At 42.9% G+C, this 12,688-nt stretch overlaps 1 protein-coding gene across 6 annotated transcripts in view; it reads left to right on the top strand.

Annotated features, from left to right (window-relative positions):
• The window catches only part of DGKD (diacylglycerol kinase delta), a 66,129-nt gene that overhangs the window by 1,149 nt on the left and 52,292 nt on the right, over positions 1–12,688 (top strand). The gene's annotated exons all lie outside the window — the stretch shown is intronic.

The following is a 12,688-nucleotide window of genomic DNA, read 5'->3' on the forward strand; positions in this document are numbered from 1 at the left end:
GAGTTCCTGCTCCCCAGTGCCACCTCCCTCCCCGTTACCTGATATTTGAGCTCTAAAGACATACTGTCACTCCCCACTCCCAGAAGCTGCATCTCCCCTTTTTTCCCCCATGTCAGCGTTGCCAGAGGCTCTCTCTGCACCTTCCTGTGCCTTCCCTGAGGGCCCCTGCGTAGCCCAGGCATATCCCCCTGTCACATTGTGCCCTCCCCCATTATCGCTTTCCTACCCCCACCTCCTGTGGCCCTGTTGGACACAGCACAAGTCATTGTCTCCTATTCAGAGCTCTGTGTTCTGAAGGGTGCAGACCTCACTGTTATCACTTTGAGTCAGTGTGTGCCTGCTTCAGCATCTTGCCATCATTTTCATGGTTGCATCCCAGTTTTCCCTATCTTGTACGGCGCTGGTTTTCCTTTCTATAGCTATACAGAGATGTTTAGTTCTGTCTGGTCAGACAGTGATCTTGGGGCTTGTTAGTCTTTGTTCCCAGCTTTTTCTGCCCTGCTTCACCTCCCTGGTCAGGTAGCAATCCTTTCAACCCTGATGCCCTTGGCCCCATCAGATTTTACCCCTCTGTGGTTTGTTCTGGAACAATAACGCCATTTTTAGGAGCAGTAACAGTATTCTGCAACTACAACTACAGCTGTAGTTCCTCTGTATTGTTACTGTAAGAGAAGATGCGAAGATTTCCTTCAGCCTAAGGCTAGGAACCACCCATAGGGAGTTGCCCTCTTCTGTACTATTTTTACTATAGCTGCATGATTTTTCTTTGTAGCCGTTAAAATCCTGTGTAACTCTTGGATTGTTGTGTGATAGGTTTCTGCTTAGAAGTACCAGGTTAGTTATTCTGCCATCACCTTCCTGTTGTCTCTGAAGCACGGGCAAGCACAGTTTCTGCTGTGTGGATGCAAAAGGCTGATGCTGCTAGCTTGGTGTTGCTTATCTTGTATTTGCAGCGAAGGAGAATAAATGTGTCTGCATGATGCAGTGTCTGAAACCTTATTCATAGAGATCTGTTTTATGCTGGCTAGTTTGCCCTGCTTTCAAACACAATGTATCATCATTCTGCTGCTTGTCATAGTTCTGAAAACCCCCATGACAAAGTACGGTCGTTTGTGAGGACCACAAGCTTACCTCATTACACATGGTGGGGCTGCTTCCTCTGTCTGCGAAGCGCTGCTGCCACGGTCACGGACTTCTTCAGTTAAGGCACTGAGGGTCTGGGCTGTGTAAGAGGTGGTTCTTTTGGCCGCAACAGGAAACGATGAAGCCCTCTAAATGGGTTGGTGTTTTGTGTATCAAGCAGATCTCAGCTGTGCTGTAGCACCAGGTGACCCGATCTAGTCTGTTAATCTGTTATGAAAAAAATAAGCCTTTTGAGATCTTTTTTGGCACACAGGGTGCTGAACATCAGAAATTTGTCTTGCTGCAGACTGGATGAACCTTGTGATTTCTTAATACCGTTTGTGGCTGGGGTCCCATGTGGGAAGGGAGGAAGGATGCTATAGCCTGACTTTAATGGTGGTCTCTGTGATAGGAGCAAGGGCAATGACTTCCTCAGTGCCAGAGTGGGAACTCATGCTTACAGCAGTAGGTTGCACATGCTAAGGTACGAGGTGCGTTGGATTTTGCTTTTCTTTGAATACATCAGAATGCATCCCCATGTCCCTACTGAATTATTTGCCTTGGTTTACATCATTTCCTGCGTCAGTATGGCTGGAAAAGGCCTAAGCCAGCCACTTGTACTACCCGAACATAAACATATTAAGAACAAGGATTATAAACAGATACTGTCTACAGCTGTTAAGCCTCCTGTGTGTTAATCTGCAGAAGACCTTCAACTAAAGTGTCAGATTTTCCAAGTAAACCCAGGTATTATGATATCAAAAATTGATTTGTTTTGTTACTTGTTGATGTCTTTTTGCCTTGTCATCATCTGTTCTGAATGCTGCTGCATGTATACTTTTTCCTTGCCCTGAGGGCAAGGAGCAAAGACAACTTTGTGAGTAATCATAGTTCTGAAGAGACTTGGGTGAGCGTGCTTCCTCTGTAAAGGCAAACCTAATTTGGAATTTGTCTATTGAATGACAAGAGTGCAGACTACCATAAGCTGTAGAAGCTGTTGGACAGGTCTGTCAGAGTGACAGTAAGAGATGCAAGCAGACTTTTACGGCGCCCTGAGGATATAAATCTCTTCTAACCACATCTTTTGCAGTAGTTAGCTCAAGACCATGCCTGTAAGTACAGTTAAATCACCATGGAAGCTTACTGTTACATCACAGCTCGAGTGAAGTCTGCTCTAGCCATGGAGTTCCTCAGAATTTACTTGTTTGTCACAGTCACAAACACTTTGAAGATATGTTTTTTCTTCCTTTGGTCCTGTCACGTGTTTTCCCAAGAAACTCTGTAAGATAAAGCTGCTTGCTTACAAGACCCTAAAACTTCAGTGAACTTGTTTCTGAGTCCACAGGTTGCCCAACTGTGTTTGACTGAAGTATGTTGGCGTGGTAATACTGTGGAGCAGATAGAATTGTTTGGACATATAGGTACCGTGCCTTCAACGTGCAGTGTCTGAAGGCAAATCTTGTGAAGGTACAGGGCAGGGGAAGGAAGAGCAGAAAGTTAAGTCTTTGGAAAGTGAAGTACTACCTTTTAATGGACTTGGGTTTTGCTAGAAAAAAATTTTGAGTAAGAGAAGAAGGTATAAGAGAAGTATGTTTAGCAGTCTCTTAATGATTATTCTGGGGAAGGAAGAAAACCTCATATGATCAGGTTTAGCTGGTAGTGTAACTCTGGTGGCTCAGCTGGGAAAGAAGTAGAGGCTGCACAGAGGGCTTGATCAGCTGTTTGGAGACCTGTCAGACTTGTACCGGCATCAGGCTTCATAGTACACTGCTTTTAGCTGCTGGCATTGGTGCAAATAGAGAAACTGTTGGTCAACTGAGATCAAGTATTTTTGAACGGATGGGAATTAGGAAGGAGATGAAATAAATAAAGAGAAGGATGATGTGTGTGAGGAGAGGCAACAGCAGGAGCCTCACTGCTGCCTTCTAAGCAGTGTGGAGGACTCAGCTGGAATCAGCTGAAGCGGTAATGTCATCTCCATTGTCACCTGGCACGGATGAAGACATGGTAATATCAAAAACGGACCTAGGCGATGAGGGTGTGAAACAGAGGAGTACTGCCCCTTTTGTGGGCTCTGATAGTGAAGCACGCTTCTTCCTTTGCACGGGACCTTTTTCATTGCAAGCATCACATTACAAACCTCAGAAGGCGGGAGAGTGGATGAACAGGCCATCTTTTCATTTCATTCATCAGCTGGGTGTGATTTCCAGCCTGCCAGCTTTGAGATCTAAGTTTATTTACCAGACAGGATTTCAGCAAAGTCCTTGGGTGGCTTCAGGAGGACTTCTTGTTTAGACTAATACAGTCTAATGTCTCTTCACTTTTATGAACAATATCTCTGTAATATTTTAGGTTTTGTAACCGTTTATCATTGCCTTGAACTGTTTAAGACAAGTTTGCAGTATATATTTCAACAGAGTTGCAAACAGAGCGAGCAGCTCTCCAAACTTTCTGGGATACTGGAAGCTGTCTAGCTACAGTAGCAGAGATACATCAGGTTAATTTATACCATGAAAAGCAGGATAAATTAACTGGCACTGAGCTTTATGCTGCGGTGAACAGACTTTGTTCAGTATCTGAACTAGCGAGTTTCCGATTTCTGTGCTGTGTAGCAGTCTGTGGTGTAGATAACTTTCGCACTATGGGAGGTTATGATTCTCTTTCTGATTAGTAGGTTTGAGGTCTAGGAGCCACTCTGAAGTGTACGGGCAAGAAAAAACAGGAGGAAACAAAATGTTTTCCCTTGTTTTTGCATGTTTTCAAAGCAGACTAAAACTGTTCTCAAACATATGGTAGGCAGCGTGAGCAACTGCAGAAAGCTCATTTTGTTTCTTCTTGTGTTGCCTAATAGATAAAATGTCCTTTTTATAGGTAAAGAAGTGCTGGTTTTATTTCTGGAGGGCAAATGTTTTAAGGTTTTCTGAGATGAGATTGGAGTGAGCAAATGGAGAAGTTTATTAGTTTGATAGAAATATTGAAAGAAATATTATGATAAGCAATGTGATTCAACAGAGAGGCAATGTAAAAGAAATATGCAACAAATGAGGAGGGAATATTCAGGAATTTATGGCTTAATTCGTGTTCTGTCTGTGGCATCTTCCACTAAAACATATTAAAATGCTGGTGGGTTTTTTTGTGCTGCCTTCTAACAGGGTGTCTAAAAGAGGACATTTTAGGAGCTTCACATGGTGTAAATTGTAGTGGCTTATGCTTTAGTCCAGGTCGAAACTGGAAGTTCGTCACTTAAAAAGAGATCAGTGTTGCAAAAGAGAAGTTCTTGTGATTGAGTTGAAACTGAACATCTCGAGCAAAGGTTTTAAGGACATGAATTTTCTTGGATTAACACCAAGAACAAACTAGTTCCTTCTCTGAGCACTAAGGAAAAAGGTAGGATATTAGGCTACGGTACACAGCTGCAAGAATGTTTCTGCCCCTTAACTCAATCTACGTTATGTTTTGCATGCTCGTCAGACTCATCTGTTTTGACAAAATTTGGGAAGCCTCCCAGAGCTATGTTACCACTGGTGTACTGTAAGTTTGCCTCGCTGCTGGAGAGTTTTGGATGCTATGTGAAAGCAACAGCTGTTACTTCCTTTTTTTTAGATATATATAAAAAAACCAACAACACAAAACAAAGCACAAAACCACACACACTTGTAGCTTTTCTCATTCGTTCTAACTATAGTTCAGGTTCCAGGAACTAAAGTGGTAACATTAAACTTTTGCGTGCTTTGAGAACGTGGATTTACTTAGACCACATTGCTAAAAAGTACTGTGCCTGGCTAGTAATTATTCTCTCAAATAAAATTAGAGACAAAATAAAATTAGTATTAAAGGTTTTTTTCTTTTTTTAAATAAAACTGAGTCAAATATTCACCTACCCCAAACCTGTTGTTACAAAAAAAGTCATTGATATTTTGCTTCAGAGGAGTACTGGATTATAAACGAAAACTGTAAAATGTCTCTCTCCAGATTACCTGATTAGAAAATCCAGTATACCATGTAAGACACTGCAAAACTTTACCTTCCTTAATTACAAGTTGAGAGTGATTCTTTCTAAAATAGCAGATTCGCCTGCATAGTTAAGAGAAAGCAGAAGTGAAGTAGAGAGAGGGTTTTGTATTCCCTATTTCCTTGAAAGTTTAAGGTTTCCACTAGACAGTGTCACAGCAGCAGCAGAAATTTCAGGGCAAAATACTGTCCAAGTGAAAAGCACCCTTTGGAATACATCTCTTCAAGGTTTCGAATGCAGAAACCATTATTTAAAGGAATTTTTATTGGCTCTCCACTTAAACCATTTCTTCCCTGCTTTTCCCCTACTAAGTAGTTACTGCTTTATTTCACTAAGAATTTCTGCAAGTGTCTCTTAAGGAAAATGCTTCTGTTTGGTTTTGCAGCCCTGCGGGACCATTACCCAGGGACAGTTCAGCTTCAGGCAGACAGATAGCTGAGGCAGCAGCAGTGATCCGCATCAGCTGCCACCTTTCATGGTCCCTTCTCGGGCATTTTATTTGAAGCACTCCAGCAAGCAGTGAGCTTATTATGCATGCTGGGTTCAGTAGTGCTGCACCTCCACCAGCAGCAGTCCAGTGCTTCAGCAGGGTACAGCGCTTGCCAGCTGCTGTCCCTGGGCTACACGTGGACAGGAAAGCAGTTATATAGAGGAGGAGGTTCAAAACCTGCTGCCCTGCTTTCATCCAGAGAGGAAAAAGGTGGCTTGCCTGGCTAAAAAATTACCACTGCTGAGTTAGGTAATTGATTAATACCCAGTTACTCCGTTTGGGTTTAGAGTAAATCTTTGTTTCCTCACAGTCTCACCGCTAAATTAGAAAGTTTTACATGTGATACCTGTTCTGGTGCTGTGGGTTGCTTTTTTTGAAAAAGGAAACACCATCTTGATTACATAATGTTAGCATCAAGCACGTTGTATTTGAGTCTTGCAAGTTTTAATATATTTAGCAATGTAATATTCTAGCAGGGAGAGATGATACCACCGGTTTCCCATATGGGAAATTGAGATATATGCTTCTTGTATCAAATGTACAAAATTGCATAGGGCATTCCCCGGGGGAGTCAGGAACCAAGGTGGGTGTTGCAGGCTCTGGGGTAATGTTTTGATCCGTGGGACAGCTGCCTTCGCTGGTTCTTGAAAGACAGAAATTTGAGTGATAAAACAGGGAGGGCATGTTGCCTGCTTTTCAAACCATTTTCTGCCAAGGCAGGTCAGAGCACTTTTGTAGAACATGTAGATCAGTTACTGAGATTTTATTAAAAATCAGTATCCTGGGAAATCAATGGCAGCTGCTTCTGTTCTGTTTAGCTGAAAGTTAACAAAACGGTGTTCCCAGAGCTGTACTAATCTTCCTTGTTGTTGCTGGTGCTGATCAAGATGTCTTGGCATGGTCAAAGGTATTTGCAGGACATTAAAACAGGGAAAATGGAAAAACAAATTTAAAAACTTTGGAGTATCCTTTAAAAACTACATTAAATGGATAAGGAAAAAAAAACTTAAAAGCACAGGTTGTTTAATACATAAATATGGAAAATCTGATAACAACAATTGTAACAGATGAGATAAAAATAAATTGAGATACCTTAAGTATTAATTAAGTGGCTGAAGGGCAAAAGCTGCTTTCTGCTCTCAACAGTGTAGTCCTATTGGAATACCAGCTGGAGTAAAAGGATCAGGATTTGGCCCTGCATCTGCCAGCCACTACTAAATAAGGCTCCTTGCAGAATTCAGTAGCAGAGTTGATGGAAATCCAGACACAGTGGGAGGAAGCTGTCGTTCTCTCAGCCTCCTTGACACAAAGGCAGAGGATTCAGTTTTCTTCCTCAAGGTATAACTTTCATTCTCCCATGTCCTGAAGTTCTCATACCAGTACTTTCTGCTGGGTTTTCCTTCCTACTTGGCCAAGATCTCCTTGACATTTAGCAGTATAGGAAGGATGGGGTGGTTATGATCATGAGGATGAGATCCACAGCTGTATTCTGGATGTGCTTTCCCTTACGTTCGCTATTCCTGTAATAGCACCGATCGCACCTTCCCAGCCTGATACTTTCATACCAAATGGCCCTGACATGCTGCAATGGTAAGTGCCTGGCTGATTCTGCCTGCCTGTGAAGTGGTTGGGTGGGCTTAGATGGGCAGTGGTGGGTTTTGGTAATAATTGGGCTCTCTGAATGAATAAGCGTGTTACTTAAGCTTTAGTGGTACAGGCTGCAGCATTAGAGGGTTCTGTGTACAATGCTGTGATTCAAAATGACTTTATATTGCTGCATTTCAGCAGCAGGGCTGTGTGCTGCTGAGTTGATACAGGGGCTTCTGTGGTGCTAGTGCATAGCTGTGTGACAGGCATGTCTTGGAGCTGAAGGTTTCACAGCAGGTAGTGTGTTTTGACATGTTTTGTGTATGGGGAAAATGCCCTAAGGAAGGGATGTAGTTGTGTATGTGTAATTTCGGATGGTAGAAAAAATAACAGCATATTTTTTGTGTTTTTCCTTAAACGTATAAAGTTCACATTTAATTAGTACCCTTTAAAATTGTATTCAATTCCAAGGTTTTCAGGTAGCTTTTAAACTGTTGCTTTTTTGGCTTTCATTGTCTCTGTGGATGGACTTGAACCCTTATCTTCCAGCTTTGCTATGGTTTGCTGGGATGACTTAAGCTTCGTGCTCAGTTCCCCTCTTGTGATAAATGTGTTTGGGAAGGATGCCTGAAGCCTATGGAAAGCATACTGAGGGCTTAAGCAGTTAGCGTGCCAGGAGTTGTCCAGCTACTAACTCATCCTGAATCGGTGTACTGGTGTGTTTTTCATTCTCCTAAGTAGCTGACCAGAGTATTCCTCTATTTTAAGTACTTCAGTTGGAACGCTCTAACTGAGCTCATTTTACCAGGGAGCTGTGTGATGATATGCTGGTATGCTTTATTTCCTTTCCCATATACGTACAACTTTGCTGCGTGCTTTCAAACTTGTTTTTCTTTGTTAATTTGTTCACTTCAGGTCGATGCATGCTGGTCCCTTTTAGAAGAGAATGATCCACAATAGTAGCAGGTGAATGTGGTATTGAAAAGGAGCTGGTTCACAGACCTGTTCTTTATTTTCCAGCTGCAGCATTAACTGAGGAAGAATTAAGTGTTTGAGCATTTGTTTATCTGTGCCAAGGCAGATTCTATCTCGTGCTGTTTCAGTACTTTATTTTCACTGCTGATCCTGAGAATAAGCTTGCATTTCCTGTTTCAGTGACATCTCAGCGACGCTATCAACGGATTGCTGCATGCTGCTCTGAATTCTGCTTGTAGTAGTTGCAGAGATGAGAGCTGCTAGCTGAGCTGCTGGGGATGCAGAGTCCAGCTAATTCAGCAGAGCTGGAGGGTACAGTAAGTGGGAGGATGAGGAGGATGGTTGTTGGGGGAGATTTTGCAGGCTTCCCCCTGTGGTTGTGTAAGGGGTCTGTGCTGTAATGTGACTTGGGTGCTTCCCAGGTTATAAAGCACAGGTTATTAAAACAAAAAGGTATTAGTGTACACTAAAAGCCTAGACAGTACCCCTTTCAGGAGTGGAGAGCTTGGCTTGTGTTACTAGATCATTGACTCACAGCCCTAGCTTCTATTTTGACGTTTGACTCCTGCAGCTGACCTCTGATTTTCTTTTGTTTTTCCCCTCTTCTGGAGTCTTTCTGTTGCAGTGACTTTACATAATGTCTTGCCCTTTTGATACCAGTCGGAGAAATCTTAATGCAGTCTTCACTTCAGCAAGAGTCAGTTGCATTTAACGTAGTATTCCTAAACAGGACTACACAACCTGTAGTGTGCTCCTGTATAGATCTGTATAGCTCTCTGCGTGTCCTGTATTTACAGTTGCTCTACTGATCCAGATTTCCCCCTCCAAGCTTCCTGGAGTTAATTTCTAGGGTGTGACCACTGTCTGGTGGAAGGATGTTGCTCTCAGATTAGCTTGTTAACCCCTAGCCTTTTGACCTTTCATGTCTTATTCTACGGACTTGGCTAGATTTATTCCTGTAGTTTCTTTGTTGGATTTACTGTATTCCATTTGATTTCTGAATAGTTATTAGCTCCAAATTTATGACCACAAAGAGCTTTTATGGAACCAGCTACTAAACCCGTTCTACCCACAACAAGGTACAGCATTCCGGATTTGTACCTGCCCTAGTGTGGCAAGACTATCTTGCCATGTTTAAGTGACTGCAGATCTACTCCCATCGTTTTTGCCACAGCTTACCCAAAGTCAGTGACTAGATGAGGTTGTTTGGTCCCTGGGGATCAGCTGCCTGTAAAATTCCTTAGTAAGCATATATAAAGATAGCCTGTCAGTTCTGCATATGCTTTTTCGTTTTGTTTTCTCTCTTCTCTATACATTTGATGCTTTCTTTAGTCAGTTACTTGTTTGGCATAAGCACCCTGCTCGAAGTTTTATAATACATACAAATAGAAACAGTCTGTGCCCTGAAGTTTTTACATTCTGAAGACACATGGAAAACAGAAATCCAGATGCTGGGGACTTACTTTGGTATTTGGGATTCTTTAGTTGCTGTTTAGATAGTTTTGAATGATTTTGCTTTTTACCTTGTACACAGTTCTTTTTCTGCACTGGAAGGAAGTATCCGTGGAGAAAAATCTTATTTCAGATACGCTGCACTGAATAACTGCCCATAAGAATATGTCATGATCTCAGCTGTAAAATAGGTTGCATTGTTCTTCCACTGTCTGTATCGAACACAGTTTGGAGCCTCCCTGTGCCAAAGGACACTTGCCAGCTTGACAGCTGGGTATGGTTGATAGTTGCCTTCAGTCTGGCTAGCAGGGTCTTGTTTTCCAGATTAGGAAATTAGTTCTATCGAGGGCCCTACTTCCAAATGGGGCAAGAGGCTGAAGCTTCAGGAAAGGATGGGCTACTCCTGTGTTTCACAGTACTATGTGCAAGAGAACAAGGGATGCTGAAATCTGACGTGATCATTCTTTTTACTAGAATCATGCACGTTATCAGTATAGAAAGCATTTAATCTGTGTAGGCTGGCTCTCTGATCTGTTGTGGGTTGCTGAATATGGAGACACCTCAGACAAGTAATGCTGCAAAAAATACGACGGTGTCTTGCTGGTTTTATGAATGACTGCTGTTAATCGTGTGGCTTCTTGTTCTTGCAAGGTGGGACCGTGTGAAGGGGAAGCAGTGAAGCACAAGGCTGTCCCTGGCTTAAGTCCTTAAATTAAGTCCTGTGAGTTGTTTGCAATCGTTTCCATTGAGGTCAGTGGCAAAACTTTTCTCTCATCAGTTCAAGATCAGGCCTAAAGCCTGCACCCGCTTTGACAGGAGAAATCTGAGAACATATTATTTCTCTTTCTAAATGTCAAGTTTTAAAAGGGGATGAGTTGGGGGGGAGGGTTGCGTATTGCTCACCGTGAACTGAATCTTTTTTCTGCAGGAAGTTGCTTTTCTTCAAGGCCAAAGATAAATAGTGAAATGCTAGAAATTTCCTAGGCCCTGCCTTTCAGCTGTCTAATTGTGTTCTTTGCAGAGACGCTAAGACTCTTTGCTATGTGCAGCGTTGCTTTAAACTGCCCGTTTGTTCAGTAACCTTTTTCACACTGTCTTGTAATATGATAAAAGGGGGTCACTGTTGAAACTAGTAGCACATCATTGTAGGCTTGATCCAAGAAGACACTTCCTTTTTTCATGGTGTTGTCTGCCCAGGGAGTGCCATGCCACAGGGCACTGTGCTGGAGAGAAACTCGGCTGGATAGAAAGCAGTCTGCGTAGTTCCATCACAAACCGTTTTTATATTTATCCTTGATAGGATGCATGTAATCAAACCTCATGATGTTTCAGGGCAGTCGCTTTTCCTGTAGGATCCAATACATGACACTAAAAATAGATTTAACTCTCTTTTTTTTGTTGTGGGAGAAGTAATTTCATTTTTGTCTTGATGAATTACATGCCTAGTAATCTGATCAGAGTGGATCTTCAATTAAAAATGCTACAGAGAGGCTGGTGAGCAGAAATGACTGTTCATCTCCCCCTTTATTTCATTTGGTGTCACTTTGCTGTCAAGTCCTTTCCCTCGTTAATTTTCTTCAGCTGTGTTCCTCTGCAAGTAGCAAGTCCTTTGGCTGTAAAATTGAAAGAGAGGAGGAGAAAGGCAGCAATGTCTGAATCATTTTATAAAGTCATCTTGGTCTTATCTCCAGCCCTTTCCGCACAAACCCACCAAACTCTTGACTGAGCTGTGTGCCTATAAATAGAACAGCCGCTCTCGTGCAGAGATGGGCAGCGCTGAACCAGAGCCTTGTTTTCTCTGAGCAGTGCGTGCATGCAAGAGCTCGCTTCTCACTGGCCTTTCATGTCTGAGTTACGTAGCTGTGAGGTTTTCTATAGATAGAGGCTGGCAAATGGCATAAACTGCTACTTAAGGAGGGGCAAGGTGACCTCTGGGATTGTTGCTTTTTGGTTAAAAAAAAAAAAAAAAAAAAGAGCGTTCTGTTCTGTTTAAAAGAGGAATGGAGGCATGCACATCTTGTGCAGAGGTGAGTGAGCCCTGCCGAGGTGAAGGGAGCCACTCGGGAGCTGAGCATGGCAGGCGGGAGCTGTGGGAGCCGAGGGAAAGCAGAGGTGTTGTTTTGCTGTGAGTTACTGTTGTGGTGGGCTGGCCGTGAGTTTGAGCGGCCAGAGTGCTGCCGACTGAGCTTGGGGGCCGCGGGGCTCTGGCTGACCCCAGTTTAAGCGTATCTGTGAACAAGCATAGCAACAGAGCTCTGAAATCTCCTGCAAGTTGTTATTTTTTGATCAGACTCCTGGCTGACTTGGTTTCTTTAGGTTTTGCATCCTGGAAGTCCTCCCCAGGATTTTTAATTCCTCTCTGACTTTGGTTCATGGCTTTGCAGAGTTCAGTAGCTACTTTCTCTGTCTCATTTTTTAATTGTATGTTTTGTCCAAGGAATGCAGACAATCACTCCATGTGTCTGTCTTAATCTGGAAAATCTCTTACCGCTTTCCTATTTTCTTCCCTGTAGAAAGTGAACTGCAGAAATGTGTGGTTTCTTTAGCATGATAATTTAGATCCTGTTGCTCTACATTTCTCTGTGATGCTCAGGTGCTGGAGGTTAAAGTAACTCACCAGAGAGAGAGATTCTAGTAGGACTCTATAGAGTTGGGCAGTGCTGATTGTTCTGCTTGGCAGGTGGGAGATGGAGACGCAGAGTGAAAATTGCTTTATTGGGATCTTGTAAAAAGTCTGTGGCAGAGTAGGAGCCTGAATGCACCTTCCCTGCTTCCACACGAGTGCCTTCAGCTCTGGCCTCTCCTTCAGGGTCGTTTCAGTGAGGGATGCTGTTGGGTCAGTCTTTGAACTCCATTTTCTCTTACACTGAAGTTTCAGGTTAAGATCATGGCTGAGTTTCAGATTCTTTACATAGTAGCAGCTCCAAGTTAGTTTAACATCTTGTTTCTGGGTATCGCTATAGTGTGTTTAACTTCTGGACCCTAAAGCCACTCCCAGAGATGCCTGCTGGCTTCTTGGAGTGTATTCCTACTGCTGTGTCCCTGCTGTG

Source organism: Falco naumanni, chromosome 13, assembly GCF_017639655.2.
Source record: "Falco naumanni isolate bFalNau1 chromosome 13, bFalNau1.pat, whole genome shotgun sequence".
NCBI lineage: Eukaryota > Metazoa > Chordata > Aves > Falconiformes > Falconidae > Falco > Falco naumanni.